The sequence below is a fragment of the Peromyscus leucopus genome, chromosome X, assembly GCF_004664715.2.
Source record: "Peromyscus leucopus breed LL Stock chromosome X, UCI_PerLeu_2.1, whole genome shotgun sequence".
In the NCBI taxonomy this organism is placed as follows: domain Eukaryota; kingdom Metazoa; phylum Chordata; class Mammalia; order Rodentia; family Cricetidae; genus Peromyscus; species Peromyscus leucopus.
This window is the reverse complement of record NC_051083.1, coordinates 21447450-21465223: the sequence shown is the minus strand read 5'-3', so window position 1 is coordinate 21465223 and position 17774 is coordinate 21447450. Positions and strand designations below refer to the sequence as shown.

The following is a 17774-nucleotide window of genomic DNA, read 5'->3' as shown; positions in this document are numbered from 1 at the left end:
TCAAGAGAAACTACAAAAAATATTTGGGACTAAATAATACATTTTTGAAGTAACAGTGAATCATCCAAGAAATTGAGAGAAAATTAAAAAAAAACTCTTGAGAAAAATGAAAATGAGAACAACCTATTAGAATCTCCCCTCCGGGACACAGCCAAGGCAATCCCTAAGTTTATAGTGATGAAAGTTTATAGTGCTCACATTAAATAGTCAGACAATCTCATGAAGCACATCAAGGCCCTCAAACAAACAGTAAGCAGCCAATCCCAAAACCAGTAAATGGTAAGAATTAATAGTGGTTAGGGAAGAAATTAAGGAAACCGAGACGGAAAGACGATACACAAAAATCAATCAAAAAGATTCTTATCTTTCACCTTGTACATTAATCAAGTTAGAAATTAATCAAAGGTGTTGTATGAAAGGAAAAAAGGTTAGCACTCCCCTTGACAAGGATGGAAGAGGCCCTTGGGACTAACAACACACATATGGTTAAGGCATTGCCACCTACTTTGTGGCATCTAAGCACTGTTTTTCTGGACTAGGCCTTCTGCATAAACGAGAAAGTTGTGTAGCTTGATCTTCTTAATGGGTCCGGTGGCAGTAGGATCAGGATCCATCCCTGGTGCATGAGCTGACTTTCTGAATCCCACTACCCATGGTGGGACACCTTGCACAGCCTTGAGGCAAGGGGAGGGGCTTGGGCCTGCCTCAACTGAACGTACAAGGTTCTGTTGAATCCCCATGGGAGGCCATACCTTCATGTAGGAACAAATGAGGGGTGGGCTGGAGGGGGGAGGCTAGAAGGGTGGGAAGAGGAAGATGGGGATATGTGATTGACATGTAAAATAAATAAAAAAATTCTTAATGAAAAAATAAAGAAACTAATCAAAGAACTTAATTTAAACCCCCAAACTCCCAAACTGTCAGACAGAAACATAGGGAATACCCTTCCAGACACTGGGGCTAGGCAAAAAAATTTCTGAACAGAGTAACTAGCCCAAGTATTAAGAAATGAGACAACATGTGGTTACAAAGTTTCTACACAGCAAACAAAACTATCAAGAAAACACACTGACAGCCCACAGAATGGGATAAAACATCCTCCAAAGCTATACTTCAGACAAGAGATTTATATCCAGATTTACAAAGAATTGTATAAAGTAGATACGAAATAAATATAACTTTCAATCAACATCTGAGTAAGGAAATGAGTAGTTTTCAAAAGAAACACTTTTAAAGTGTTCAACATCCCAGTCTTCAAAGAAATGCAAATAAAAACTACTTTGACATACCACCTCACTCAATGAGCTTATCTATCAAGAATTCTGACCAATGTTCATTCCCAAGTACCAGAAGACAGAGAAAAAAGACATAGAACAATTATCCAATTATTTATTGCTGGTGAAGAGTGAAAATTAATACAACCATTATGGAAACCAGCTTGGAGGTACTTCTAAAATTAAAAACAGAACTACCATTCTGGAAGAAATATCCAGAACTCCATATCCTACCATAGAGATATTTGTACATCCTTGTTTATTGTTGCTCTATTTACTATAGCAAGGAAATGGGAGTAATTTAGATGTCCATCAACAGATGAATGGATAATGAAAATCTGATACATATATAAAATGGACTATTCAGTGCTAAAGAAAAATGAAAGCATAAAGTTTGCAGGAAATGGATGATTGTTAAATATATTAATACTAAGAGAGGTCCAAATTAAAGGAAGTAAAAGACACACAGATTGGGAAGATTAAGTATCTTATCATTTCACCTATGCAGAAAATCCAAAAAGAAAAACAAAATCCCTCCTGAAACTGACAAATGATTTATACCAAGGTTCCAGAATACAAAGTTGATATACAAAAAAGTTACTTTCATATATGCCACCATGAACAAATGTATTTGAAATGAATATCATTTATGTTAGCATCTAAAAATACTTAAATATCAAATAAAAATATGTTCAAGTTCTATGAGGGAAACTACAGATCATTAATGAAAGAAATCAAAACCAGAGCTAAATAAATGGATAGAATCCATGTCTGTGGGTAGAAAAACTCAATACCATCAGAATGTCATTTCTTCCTAACTGAGCCTATACATTCAACGCAGCCCCAACTCAAATCTCATCAAGTTACACTGTGAATACTGACAAACTGAATTTCAAGTTTATATAGAGATTTCAAAGACTCAGAACCCAACATAACACTATTTCAAGATTTATCATAAAGTGTAGTACTAGTCAATAAATGAACAAACCAATGGAACAAAAAATAGAGCCCTAAAATAGGCCCATACAAATTTGGTCACCATATCTTTTGAAGAAGCACCAAAGGCAATATATGGATGGATGTGCGTTTAAAAAAATAAAGGTGCCAGGCGGTGGTGGTGCCCACCTTTAATCCCAGCACTCAGGAGGTAGAGGCAGGCAGGATCTCTATGAGTTTGAGGCCAGCCTGGTCTACACAGTGAGTTTATTTTGAACAGGCTCCAAAGCTACACAGAGAAATTTAGTCCGGAGAAAAAAAAAAGACACTGGAATACTTGGGACACACATATGCAAAAGAAAAATATCCAGACCAAGTTGGGCATGGTTGTACATACCTGTAACTGCAGTACCTTGGAGAGTGAGGCAAGACTTATAAAAACAGGACAAAACTCTAGACCAACAATACATTCTTCAAAAAAGTCAATTCAAAATGGATCACAGACCTATCTACAAAATGTAAAATAATGCTTCTCTATGGTGATATTTTATTTGTGCTGAAATGTGATTTTATTTGCATGTTAATAAAGTTGCCTGGAGATCAGAGCTAAGAGCAAGCCATTTAGCAGAAGTCCCGCAGTGGTGGCACACACCCTTAATCCGATCATAGAGCAGGCAGAAGTCTCTGTGTGTTCAAGGACACAGCCAGCATGGTGACACACACCTTTAATCCCAGTACCAGCCATAGAGAACTGGAGGTCTGTATAGACAGGCAGTGATGAGGAAGTCATGTGGTTGGGTTTAGAGCCAATGAGAAGGCAGAACAGAAAGGCAATAAAAAGACAGGACACAGGAAGAAGGTCTCTCTCTCTCTCAGGGGAAGGACAGCAGCGAGTGGTAAGATAAGGTGGTCTTAGCTCTTGGCTACTGCTCGATCTCTGGGCTTTTAACTCTTTATTTGGCTGTGTTTCTTATTTAATAAGACCGTTTAGAATTACATCTACACATCTCCTAGAAGATAGCAATAAAAAAAAAAGTTGGACGACACAGGCTGTGGTGATGCTGTTTCAGATTATAACCAAAGGTATCACCCAAGAAAGGAAAAATTTTAAACTGTACTCTTAAATAGGGGGAAAGAACAAGCTAGACTGGAGAAAATATTTGCTAAATAAAGGCATCAAGGTAGCTGGGGCATGGCTTACAGGTAAAATGCTTGGTTCAATCCCAAGTACCAGAAGATGGAGAAAAGACATATATGAGAACAATTATACAAAATACACAAGAAACAGAAAGTTAACAAAAATAAACAAATGAAACTAAACTCATGAAAAGAGCTACACAGCCAAGAGATTTTAATAATCAGCAATGAGATTTCACTATGCTTCAATTACAATGACCAAACCCAGAACACTGACATCATTAAGTGATGGCAAGGATGTAGAATAAGAACTCCTGCCAAGAGAATGTGGTGCACCGCTTTAATCCCAGGGTGAGTTTGAGGCCAGCCTGGTCTACAGAGCTAGTTCCAGGACTGTTTCACAGAGAAATCCTGCTTCAACGCTCACCCCTACCCCCCACAAAAAAGGAAAATAGATTGCCTAGAAGAAAGCTGTCTTAGTTGAAGGTTTCTATGGCTGTGAATTGACACCTTGACCATGGCAACTCTTACAAAGAAAGCATTTAATTGGGGTGGCTCCCTTACAATTTCAGAGATTCAGTCCATGATAATAATGGACTGGGGAGTATAAACGGGGAGCATAGCAGTGTGTAGGCAGGCGTGGTGCTGGAGGAACAGCTGAGATTACATCTCGCAAGCAACAGGAAGTTGACTGACAGTCACACTGAAGGAAGCTTGAGCAAGAGAGACTTCAAAGCCCACTCTCACATTGACACACTTCCTCCAACAAGGCCACACCTCCTAATAGTGCCACTCCCTTTAGGGGCCATTTTCTTTCAAACCACCACATGGCTAAAACCGCTTTTACAAAACTAAACATACCCATCTGATATGACTTAGCATTTGCAACCCCTGGTATTTGCCCAAAGGAGTTGAAAACTTATGTCAACATAAACACTGGAATAAAACTCTTTACAGCTTTATTTATCAAAACTTGGAAGCCATGTTGGTAGCTTGGTGCACTTTTGGGACTAAGAGCGTGTTGGGGGGGGGGTGTTTCTGACTCCTTTGCCTATACTTGGAACCCTCTTCCCACTATGGGAACCCTCATCCAGCCTCGATATGAGGGTTTCTGTCTAGTCTTACATACCATATTTGATTGATATCCCTTAGACACCTGCTTCTTTTTTTTTTAAGGGAAACAAAGGAGTAGATTTGGGGAAGGAGAGGGCAGAAGGGAGAAACTAGGAGAGGTGGGGGGACAGTGTTGAGATATAATGTCTGAGAGAATAAAAAAAAAATAGAGATCAAAAGGAAAAAACTTGGAAGCAAAACCATCCTTTGGTAAAGAAACTGTGGTGTGGCCGGGCGGTGGTGGCGCACGCCTTTAATCCCAGCACTCGAGAGGCAGAGGCAGAGGCAGGTGGATCTCTGTGAGTTCCAGGCCAGCCTGGTCTCCAAAGCGAGTTCCAGGAAAGGCGCAAAGCTACACAGAGAAACCCTGTCTCGAAAAACCAAAAAAAAAAAAAAAAAAAAAAAAAAAAAAAATACAAAAAACTGTGGTGTATCAGACAATGGAATATTTAGTACTAAAAAGAAATGAGCTATTGCCAAGTGGTGGTGACACACAGCTTTGATCCTAGCACTCTGTAGGTAGAGGCAGGCAGATGGGATCTCTGGATTCAAGGCCAGCCTGTTTTACAGAGTGAGTTCCAAGACAGCCAGGGCTACATGGAGAAACCCTGTCTCCAAAAACAAAAGCAGGCAGGCAGTAAGGAAGGACTGTGGCTGTGGAGCCCCAACGGGACTGGACTAGGCTCTCTGGATATGGAAGACAGTTGTTTGGCTTGAACTTTTTTGGGGGGGGCACCCAGGCAGGATCTCTCCTTGGTCTATGGGCAGGCTTCTGGAACCCGGTGCCTGTGGTGTGACACCTTGTACAGCCTTGGTGCATTGGGAAGGGGCTTAGACCTGCCTAGGTTCAGTGTTCTGGGCTCTGCTGACTCCCCTTTGGAGACCTTGATATGGGGGATGTGGGGTGGCTTGGGAAAGAGGGCTGGGGGGTGGAAGTACGGAGAAAGGGGGATCTGTGGATAGTATGTGGAGTGAGTAGAAAATTTCTTAATAAAGAAAAATGAGGGTTGGAGAGATGGCTCAGAGGGTAAGAGCACTGGCTGTTCTTCCAGAGGTCCTGAGTTCAATTCCCAGCAACCACATGATGGCTCACAACCATCTTTAATGAAACCTGGTGCCCTCTTCCAGCCTGCAGGGATGCAGGCAATGAATGAATGAAATGAATGAAATGAATGAAATGAATGAATGAATGAAAGAGAAGAGAGAAGAGAGAAAGAAAGAAAGAAAAGAAGAAAGAAAAAAAAAAAAAAAAAAAAAAAAAAAAAAAAAAAAAAAAAAAAAAAAAAAAAAAAAAAAAAAAAAAAAAAAAAAAAAAAAAAAAAAAAAAAAAAAAAAAAAAAAAAAAAAAAAAAAAAAAAAAAAAAAAAAAGAAAAAAAAAAAAGAAAGAAAGAAAGAAAGAAAGAAAGAAAGAAAGAAAGAAAGAGAGAAAGAAAGAAAGAAAGAAAGAAAGAAAGAAAAAAGTAATGGTTGGGGGGGATCTGAAGGCTGGACATGGATCCCTGTGAGGCCAGCCTGGAGTACACAGTGAGTTCTAGGACAGCCAGAGCTACATAGTGAGACTGTCCCAAAAACAAAACAGGAAAAAGGTCAATCTGAAAAACAGTCTATAAACATAACACACTTCTCTAGTAATATAATATTCTAGAAAAAGATAGTATAGAGATAGTAGTAAAAGACTATTGTTTGCCAGGTGCCAATGGAGTACAAAGGTTTTTTTATGGCAGTGAATGATTCTATATAACATGTTAAATATATGCTATTATAAATGCAATCAAGCCCCCAAAATTTCTAATGCCAAGGGTAAAAATCCAATGTAAATTATAATCTTTGATAATAATTTGTCAATGTAGCTTCATCAAGTATAACAAATATGCTATTCTGGTAAAGGAATGCTGAAAATGCAGAAGCTATTTGCATAGGTGGGGACAATGAGTTACAAATTTCCAGACCTTCTGCTCCAAAAATTGTCTTTTGAGACAGGGTTTCTCTATGTAGCCCAGACTAGCTTAGAACTCAAAGATCCACAGGCCTCCCAAATGGTGGAATTAAAGATATATTTCGATTCTGTTCAATTTTTGTGAATTAACTGCTTTATATTTTATTTATTTGTTTGTTTGTTTTTTATTATGCACTCGCCAGAAGAGGGCACCAGATCTCATTATAGATGGTTGTGAGCCACCATGTGGTTGCTGGGAATTGAACTCAGGTCCTCAGGAAGAGCAGCCAGTGCTCTTAACCTCTGAGCCATCTCTCCAGCCCCATGAATTAACTACTTTAAAAAGCAAAGTCTTTAAAAAAACAACCCTCCCCCCCAAAAAAAACTTCCCCTGGGTGGTGGTGGCAAACGCCTTTAATCTCAGCAGAGCCAAGCAGATCTCTGTGAGTTTGAGGCCAGCCTGGTCTACATAGAGTGAGATCCAGGACAGGCACCAAAACAACACAGAGGAAACCCTGTCCCGAATCCACCCCCCACCCCCACACACAAAATCTTCCAAAGCACAAAGTACCAAGTACCTCACACACTAAGATAAACATATTAAGACCACTTTACTGTTGTTTACCCAAAAAATGTAGATGATGTCACTGGTAAATCTTCCCAGAAATAAGCAAACTGACTATGGGTACTTTATTACTGCAATGTCTGCAACAACAGAAAAGCTGGTAGCTTACAGAACTGACAAAAGCCTAGATCTACATTCAGAAAATGGTATGGAATTTAAGGAATACCTATATTCAAGGATGGGTCAAAGAATAGCTTAGTTGGGTGAGGTCTGCCAATACCAGATTTTCAGATGCCTAGAAAGTACTGGTAGTAGCAAATTTACCAGTACCTGTAAATCATCTCAGGTCCCAAGATGCAAGTGTGAGCATCTGATACACCCACCAACCTACCCAACATACCAGGAGCCAAAACAAATAAATGAACAAGTATAAACAAACGTCCCTATAACCAGTGAACTGCTGTCTAGTTCCTATCATTCAACTGCAAGAACTATTAATATTTAAAAAGAAATCAAAGATAACAGTGTCCTTGAGATAGCAATTAAAATTGTTAAGTTGTTCCCAGTTCCAACAGGAGGGGAGAATATTCACTTAGAGCCTACAATAAGCCAAACAATATCCTGTATTTAAGGAATGCTATGAAGCCAGTGGTGGCACACGCCTTTAATCCCAGCAGAGGCAGGCGGATCTCTGTTAGTTTGAGGTCAGCCTGGGCTACCAAGTGAGTTCCAGGAAAGGCTCAAAGCTACACAGAGAAACCCTGTCTTGAAAAACAAAACAAAAAAAAAAAAAAAAAAAAAAAAAAAAAAAGGAATGCTATGCGCAGAAGTACCCTGCCTGGCTGACAGACGTTCTTAATGATTCTAAAAACAACTTGATTTAAAGAAGGCACAGATCGTGCTTTCAAGTGGCACCCATTTGGTTGGTATCGACCAATTCAAATGTCCTAAAGAAAACACTTTGAAACATGTTACTTGGAGACTTCATGTGTTTTTATTTCATACAAGAATATTCTTCCAGCCCAATATTTCCCTATTCACAGATAGAAAAAAGGCCCAGAAGAAAAATCAATACCTAGCCTGGTTAGCAAATCTTGGCAGATTAAAATATAACTATTGTACACTGCCCCTAATAAAGGGAACTATAATTGGAGAATGGATTCTACTAGCTCTTAGAGGTCAAATGAAAACTCCATTACATAAAAATGCCAACAAAATGAAGCTAGCTTTGAAACAAATTCCTAGAAATGTTTTGCTGCCTTTGTTGGATCAGAGCATAATTATAAGTACCAAACAAGCTCTCTGCATAAATGGTTCTTCTTAAATTTTGGTTGGTAATACAACTATTAAGGAAATTGAAAAATTGCTATTAGTCACCATCTGTAACCAATACCACTCTATTAAACACTTTCAATTAACCATCTATTTTTCCACTTCATTTTTCTAACCTTCATTTACCTTTGAGGTTTTAATCTTGTTTTTGTACTTTACATCAAGAACAGATGTATGTGTACAACTCAAATAACATAGAGAAAGGGGCTGGAGAGATGGCTCAGTGAACAGAAGTGCTTGTTACAGAAGCCTCACACAGCCTGAGTTGAGATCCCTGGAACCCAGGGATAGGTTCAGCAATGTCAAAAAAGAGAATGACTTTTCTCATTAAATAGCCTGACAACAGAGGACACCTATAGTTCTTAAATAGGACTCAACAGAACTTGAGTGTATGGGTAGATACCATTTCTACTCAGTATAGTCCAAGGATTAGCAACATTGCCACTTATTAGAAATTGAAGACTTTCAGGGCCCACTTGGAACTGAAGAACCAGAATCTGCATTTTAAAAAGATCCTTAGATGGTTTCTATATTAAAGTTTAAGAAGCACAAGGACATGCCTGGTGACATAGTAGCAATAGATCTTAATCCCAGCAGGCAGAGGCAGAAAGTTCAAGGCCAGCCAGCCTGGTCTACACAGAGTGTTCCAGGACAGCCAGGGCATCCCCCCCGCCTTTTTTTTTTTTTAATAATAATAAAAAAAAGGTTGAACCACGACAGAGGATCTTGAGTTCAAGGCCTGTCTAGACTACATAACAAAACTCACCATAAAAGGGGCCAAGACTGAGCAAAGCAGATGAGTTCAAGGCCAGCCTGGTCTACAGAATGAGTTCCAGAATAGCAAGGGCTACACAAAGAAACTGGGGGGAGGGGGGACGCGAAAGGGGGTGGGGAACAGATGGCATAACTGAAAGATTCCCCATCGTCCCTGTGAAAGTTGTGGGTAAAATCATTTAGCCTCTTAAGTTAACATAATGAGCGCTTACAAGTTTTTGAACAGTACAAATATTAGGATAATATTCTCTGTAATCTTTTAAATCTTTACTGTGAATCTCCTCCTCTTCCCAACTATTAACGAGAAAATATCTACTACAGAGTGGGGAAGTGAAAAACAAAAAACCCAAGCTAACAGGGCAATTGCACATAGGAACTCAGAAGTTGAGACAGCATCCACAAGACCAGTGCAAGCTCAAGCCAGACAAAATCCCAAAATGGAGAGTGGGAGATAGGCATAGAAATTCCACCACTAACTGAGGAGCTATTGGCATTTGATAGCTGCTGGGAGAGTTAGTTTTCTTTAATGGTGGGTAGGTTGACAATACTCCAGGATAGGCCTCCCTCCTCAAGAGTAGCTGAGCAGCACAAATTAGACTCAATGAGTTTTGGAAAAAAACAAACACTTGAAGTTGTGTGGATAGGGAGATGAGGGTGGATCTGGGAGGAGTTGGGTGGGTGAATATGATAAAAATACATTGTATAAAACGATCAAAGAATAGATAAAAATTACAGTATTAGAATATGCCTCTAGGTGGCAGAAAAATACTTTGCTTCATGCTTCTCAGATCCTTCCAACTTTTCTTTAAGTGCATTCACTTTATAATAAATTATACTGTATTATCCATTCACTTATAATAAATCTTTTTGATTTGTAATTGTTTTGCTACTGAAGAAAAGCAGTGGTCCCTGAGCCAAATAATATGTGCCGAATTTAAAAGTTATTACTTAGACAAATGACTTAGCCTTCAAGTTGAGAAGAACACTCAACTTCTGTTGGCATGTGAAACGTTATCACACACACACACACACACACACACACACACACACACACACTCTCTCTCTCTCTCTCTCTCAAACACATGCTCAAAATTACAATTTCCACTGAAACTGTAGTAATGCATCATGGTACTTTTTAAACAAAACTAGGCAACACTAAACTCACAAAACAATATACTTAATAATGTTTGTCTTTACAGTGATTCCTTTAGCCTCTTGTCCTTCTCTAACCAGAAAACTTAGGTGGGAGTGGCCCTGACCATGTCAGAAAACAGTAAGTTGCACCTTCTAACAAGAGTTACTGAGAGCCGGGCGGTGGTGGCGCACGCCTTTAATCCCAGCACTCGGGAGGCAGAGCCAGGCGGATCTCTGTGAGTTCGAGCCCAGCCTGGGCTACCAAGTGAGTTCCAGGAAAGGCGCAAAGCTACATAGAGAAACCCTGTCTCGAAAAACCAAAACAAAAAAAAAAAAGAGTTACTGAAAAGAGCCCATTAATTTGAAGGAGAGAGGGTAGAGTTATCTGGAAGGTTCGGAGAGAGAAAAGGAAGGGGTGAGATGTTGTAAATATATTATACTTTCAAAAATTAAAAAAAAAACACTTTTAGAAAGAATCTCTGACCAAACAAATAAAAATCACAACAAAAACCCCCAGCCTACTAGTCACTATTGATTACAAAGACTCAGGCATCATTAATTAATTTGTTAAAGAGGATCTAGAATAACTATCAAGCCTTTCTCTATCTGATCTAGGTTCCAGTTAATATACAACCAACATTTTACTCCACCTATCATGCATTAGTATCTAATCCTCGTGGTAGCTCAAAAGATGAAGACTGTGACCAATTTACTAAGGCCATGAAGTGACTATACAGACGGGGATACAGATGCAACTTTGTTCCACAACTCTAGTGTATATAATACTTACACAGTCCAACTTACCAACCTCCTCACTACAAGCACCAGGATCTCTACCCTCAGCTACATAATACAACTCCCATGTACTGTGAGGATTGTTCAGCTACATCTTACTACGAACTGGCAGCAAAATGAAATAACAAAACAAGTAGCCTTTACTCACCCAAGAAAAATCTGTAAATTCATTTACAGAAATAGCTTGGCAGTCTCATGTAAAATCTAAACATACTATAATCTCAGATAAAATGTGTTTGCTTCTCTTCAGAAAAGTACATCCACTGAAGGTAAACAAGGAGAAACAAGGAGAGAAATACCAATAAAGAAATCTGGGGGGGGGGAATAGCCTAACGTGGTGGTGCATGCCTTTGATCACAGCACTCAGGAAGCAGAGGCAGGCAGATCTCTGTAAGTTCAAGGCCAGCCCAGAACTACAATGTGAGTTCCAGAACAGCCAGGGATGTTACAGAGAAAATCTTTCTCAAAAAACAAAAACAAAACCTAAAATCTCCAGTCATTGTAGATGAAAATGGTAAATGAGATAGTATCATTAGCGTATCTTCTATGCTATGATCCTGGGAAGCTGCAGACCCAGGAGTCATCTTTCTGGCCAATTTGCAGTAACAGACAAACTGGAAGAACTAGGCACTACAACAGGAATCACCAAAATTGTAGAGTATCAGTTTTCAACAGACAGGAAATAGCAGCAGGCCAAGAAGCACTTAGTATTCTCAACAAAAAAGTTAAAAACAATGCCTATATTGAAGTTATGCAAATTCAGAAGGCAAAGAAAAAGCATTCCATTGATTCTTGGGAATAATCCTAGTCTACATTCTTTATGAATTATCTTCTTTGTGGACAGACTTGGTGGTATTATATACAAAGACTGGTGCTAAGTCTCATCACTCTTCCATCACATCCAGTTTCTAAGATGTAAATGCTTTCTTCACCCTTGCCCATTTCTAACAGTAAATTAAGAAATCACCCTTTATTCAACTTGCAAAAACTTGCCTACAAAAAAAAGGGAGCCCATATCTAATAAGTAAATTTCACCCTGAGAGACCACAGACCACAGACAACTCATTGAGTTCAGGAAAATATTTTAATCTGTCAGAAACTGTCACTTAAAAATTAACTCACTTCCTCAAAAACTCCTTTTATAAACTAAAAATACCTAGTTAAATATCTAATTCAATTCTGGGGTAAGGAATATCATATATTTTTTAAGCTGCAAAAATGATTTAGCTGCAAAGGCCAGCCTGCTATACTTACTCTGCCAACCCATGACTGACTTAAGAACCTACTTAAAAATAATGGAAGGAGGGAGTAGGATATAAATAAAGCATCAGCCACATACTGGTAAGTGTTAGTAGGTACTGTCTCCATACATTAAAAGTATGCTAAATTAAGGCTCTATCCTGCCAGATCTCTAATTACATCCTCCACATTATTACCAGAGCAATCTTCCTAAAACTCTAAATTTAACTGTAAGAACTAAAGCAGCATCCAAGACCTGCATATCTCTTACCGGTAACATGACATTATACAATATATTCCTCTCATGCCTTTCCTTGGTAAGCTGCACACAGTCTCCTCCCTAGCACTCTAGACTTTTGATACATTGACTCATTCCCTGCATATCCCTCAAAAATCAGCTTAAATATTATCTCCTCTCTATGAGGCTGAGACACCTCTCCCAGAGTAAAAATGAACTCTTTAACTGTTTCCACTTATACCCTCAATCCACATACCATTTTACCTGACACTTTCCTCACAAGCTGTGTATGGTTTGGGTCTGTACCGTATCTTGCCTTTGCATCCTTGTCACCAGCACAGAAACTATCACAAGATTAAACTTTTTTTTGGTTTTTGTTTTTGTTTTTCGAGGCAGGGTTTCTCTGTGTAGCTTTGCGCCTTTCCTGGAACTCGCTTTGGAGACCAGGCTGGCCTCGAACCCACAGAGATCCACCTGCCTCTGCCTCCTGAGTGCTGGGATTAAAGGGGTGCGCCACCACCGCCCGGCAAGATTAAACATTTTTTTAAGCTTCACTTTCTCCACTTAATATAGTAATGAAAATAATGCAGAGCACTGACATGGGGGTACTATTAGATGCATAGAAATGTAAACCATTTTTTAAAAAGATTAGAGGCAATAGTATCATAAATACAACTGTTAGTATACAAAGCACCAAGAAAAACTGAAAACGCAATCACAAAATCAACATACCCTTTTCAATACAAATCAGAGAGAGATACTGTTGCCTTTTAAAGTTTTATCACATTTACTAAATTTTGAGATTCCCCTTCCCTTTCCTCCCTCCAAAACCTCCCATACACCCTTTCTGGCTCTCTTTCAAATTCATGGTCCTTTTCATAATTTTTATATATATATATATATATATATATATATCCTGCACAGTCTGTATAATCATGCCTTTCAAAAAATTAGAGGTAATATGTAGTCAATGAGAGTATTTACCAAGCATGCCCAAAGGCTTTGACCCCTAGCACTGCAAACAAGGGAAAGGACTAGATTTTTCAGAGATTAAATTTGCAGAAAGCAGTGTACACACATACACCACAGCAAGCACTTTACTGATTGAGCCATCTCCCCATTCCCTCATTGGCTTCTTTAAAAGATCCATGACTTGGGGCTGGAGAGACGGCTCAGCATTTAGGACCACTGACTGCTCTTCCAGATGGCCCGGATTCAACTCCCAGCACTTACATGGCAGTTCTCAACTGTCTGTAACTCCAGCTCTGGGGGTCCCAACACCCTCACACAGACATACAATACGTGAAGACAAAACACCAATGCACATAAAATAAAAATAAATTGAAAAAAAAGACCCATGACTTGAACAATCCTGAAGAATGCTAAGACACGGTTTGCTTTAACCACTGAGAATGTTTTCACATTTATGAACCACTTCATTTATGAACCACAGCCATATCATAGGCTAGTCATATATAATAAAAATATAGGATATCAAAGAAAAAGAATTCTATGCCTTTTGCATTATTAAACTCCAATTTTTCCTATGCCCCTGGGTTTACAGGAAAACAAACAACATCTCTCTCTTTTAAGCTCCAATTTTCCTATGCCCTGGGGTTTACAGGAAAACAACATCTCTAAAGATCAAGTCCCTATATATGGGGAATTCTGTATATCTGGAAAAAACCCACTAGGTCCTGTATGCTCAAGAAAAAATATAAAAAAGCACAAGCACAGTACAAAATGGCTATTAAATATATTTCTAAAATTGTCAATATATTCTGTCAAAAATTTTACCTATATGGAAGGAGGAAGAAGAATCCTATGTGATCTATTTATCTGCTTCTATGCGTCGAGTTTTCTCTTTTAAAGTTAGAAGTGGAGGAACACTCCTGGATGGGAAGTAAAAATACAATAAAACACAACACCATACTAGAAAGGCTTGTCTGTAAAATACCATTTAAAAAGCTACCAAGTCCTTTCTTGGGAAGTGTACGGTCTAAAACATACCTGAGCCACAGTAACCTCTCTGTAAGATTAAGTAAAACACTACTTCATAAAATTATGCATGGCAAATAGTAAGATTTGTCAATTCAGGAGCAACAATCTTATGCCAGATATTCTATACATGAAAACTCATATGAAAACATCAAAAGAAAAAAAACTGATATGGTCCTTCTACAAATTGCATATGAAGGATAATATTAACTGTAAGTATGTATTAATCTCCAAACCAGGAAACAAAGTGCTGATATTAACCAAGTTATAACCTACTTTGTTAACAGTAAAATTGAGAGGCCCCACTCTTATTCTCAAATTAAGTCTCCATTATTTCTCCAAATGTTAGGTAGCCTATTATTATGTAGGTTATGACTTAATCAAAGATTGTAATTAGATCTCAACTATTTTGAGTGGGTTCAAACAAACTTGGAATATGCTGAAATGAAGATTTACTGTACAGTTTCAGAAAGATTATGCATAGCAATTATTCATTAAGTCTATAAACTCCTAAAGTTTTTACTGAAAATTTATGATGAAAACAACCTCAAACTTACAAATCTGCTATGTTGATAAAATTAGTTCACTGATAAAAAGCTATACCAAGTTCTTTCAGGGAAGGCATGGGAAGTAATGAGAATTGAATTCAGGACCTTGCACTTGCTAAAGCAAGTACTGTACCATTAAGGATATCCCAGCACCAAAATAAAGCTTTAAAAAAATAAACACACTGGAATCAGAAAGATGGCTCAGTGGTTAAGAGAACTGGCTTCTCTTCCAGACCCAAGTTCCATTCTCAGCATCCACATAGTAGCTCATAACCAGAGGCTCCAATGTCTTTTCTGGTCTCTACAGGCACCAGGGACAAACATGTCAAACATACTTACAGGCAAAACATCCATACACATAAAACACACACACACACACACACACACACACACACACACACACACACACACGAAAATACAAAACCAAAAATTGGTACTACCCTCTGATTCAGGACCAACTGTGTATTAACAACTGAGAATGATTATAATATAGCACATTAATAGTTTTAAGTGCAATGTGGCCGATAAAAAAATGGAGTCAATCGATAATCTGGATATAATACGAATTGACAAATGAGAATCACATGAAATTAAACAGCTTCTACACAGCAAAGTGAACTATTAGAGTAAATAAACAACCCAAAGAGAGGGAGAAGCTCTGCCTGCTAGTCATCTGACAGGGATTAACATCCAAAATCTAGAAAGAACGAGAAAAATTGGTAAATGGTCAAAGAACAAAAACACCCAAAAATCCTGTGAAAACAAAGTTCATCCAAGATATGCCTTTTTTCCTAAATAGTAAATATATCCCTCTCACAATTTAAAAGTTGAAAAGAGGAAAAAATGGGCTTAGAAAGCATCATTCTCTTTTTCAGTGCCCACATCAAACCTAGGGCTTGGAGCCAAAGAAATGCTCCATTAATGAGCTACATTCCCAGTTCAGAAAACATTAATTCCGAAGTTTTATGAGTAAAGAGTTAATTCCCACTTATTAGCATATAGCATCCACATATAATATGTGTGAAACAGAAACAGGTGGCTGTGGTGGCTTATACCTGAAATCCAAACATTAGGGACACTAAGGCAGTAGGATTGGCACAAATTTGAGGCTAGCCTGGCCTATATAGTTCCAGTTCAGTCTGGGCTAGGATGAGACTGTCAAAACAAAAACAACTCCTCAAACCAAACTAACAACACCCTGTTTTTTTTTTTTTTTTTAAAAAAAAAAAAAGGCAAATTAGGCTAACCCATAAGAAGACAGTGAATATTTTCAAATTACATTGTATGAAATTCTCAAAGAACTAATAAAAACGTTTTTTAAAGGCTCCAAATTGGACTCATAGAATGTAAATGGGGGTGGGGACTTTCTTTGGAATCCTGCCTTTTTCTTAAGTTTCTTTTGTTAAAATTTCATCCAATGGGACCATTCATTCTTCACTTTCATAGAAGGCACCTGGAAGCACATTTAGAGATAGAAACAAGTTGCTTAAAGGAAACCTACAGTATAATGAGCTGAATACTAGACTGGTTAACTTGTGCTTGGTGCCTAACTCCACCACTATACAACTATGGCTAAGTTATTACCCATAAATATGGGCCCATAAAAATAAACCTGATATGGATAGTAGGTTCCCTATTCCAAATTTTCTGTTGGGATATGGAAAAGATTCTACTATTTAAAAGCTCCTGGTACAGTCATGAATCACTTCATAGAAATATAAGAAATGCACTATTATGGAGATTTCATTATTGTACAAACACCCTAAAGTAGATGTCTGCAAAGATTGCTACTCACTGATACAATCTTTCACCATCAGGCAATGTCATTTTCTGTATCTGCAATTCATCACTGATCTCTAAGAGTAGCAAAAACAAATTAGTCATGTACCATGTTTCAAAGCCAAGTGTGGTGGAACATGCCTGTAATCATGACACATGCCTGAAATTGCAGCAGGAGAGGATCAGAAATTTAATGTCATCTTCCCATACAGAATGAGTTCTTGATAACTACACAGTTGAGTTTCTGGGCTACATTGTTTATCTTCTCAAAACAAATCACAAACAGAAACTATAATGTTAGAGAACACACAACTATAACTTATCTTCTAGAGGTAGAGATCTATACTGCCCATGAAGCTAGTCTTTATTTTTTACAAGTAAAACTATCGAAAATGTTTGCCATAAAAGGTTGTCAAGTGAAACCTCCTTTAGTGTTTTTTAAAACACAAGGCTGGGGACTGAATCAAGGGTCTCACATGACAATAGCACTGAGCTAACCCTTAGCTTGAATTTATTCTTTTAAAGGCTGGTGTCAAATTATACAAGAAAATTTGAAGGGCAAGATCTGGACTCCAGAATGGGTGAAAATTGCAAGGCACTCCACAATCTTACCCCATAAAAATACACCAACTGATAAAGGTAATGGAGATCCATTTGCATAGCACCAATACTAGTTGTGGTAGTTCGAATGTAATTTGCCCCTATAAACTCATAGGGAATGGTACTATTAGGAAGTGTGGCTTTGGTATAGATGTGGTCTTGTTAGAGGAAGTGTGTCACTGTGGAGGTGGGCTTTGAGGTCTCATATATGCTCAAACCATGCCCAATGTCTTAGTTCACTTCCTGTTGCCTTCAAATCAAGATGCAGAATTCTCAGCTCCTTCTCTAGCATGTCTGCCTGCACACTGCCATGTCCCACCACGATAAAAGACTAAACCTCTGAACTGTAAGCCACCGTATTAAATATTTTCCTTT

The 17774-nt window shown here is 38.3% G+C and overlaps 1 protein-coding gene and 1 non-coding gene across 21 annotated transcripts in view; one reads left to right on the top strand and one right to left on the bottom strand.

Annotated features, from left to right (window-relative positions):
• Huwe1 (HECT, UBA and WWE domain containing E3 ubiquitin protein ligase 1) overlaps positions 1 to 17774 on the bottom strand; it is a 152911-nt gene that overhangs the window by 118851 nt on the left and 16286 nt on the right. Inside the window, exon 3 of one of the 20 annotated variants that reach the window (XM_028883481.2) lies at positions 14272 to 14366. The exons of the other annotated variants lie outside the window; for them this stretch is intronic. The gene's annotated coding sequence lies outside the window, so the exon portion shown is untranslated. The remainder of the gene's footprint in view (positions 1 to 14271; positions 14367 to 17774) is intronic. 20 annotated transcript variants of the gene reach the window in all.
• LOC114702903 lies at positions 406 to 531 on the top strand. The gene has a single exon (XR_003736066.1). It is a non-coding gene; the product is annotated as a U6atac minor spliceosomal RNA (small nuclear RNA).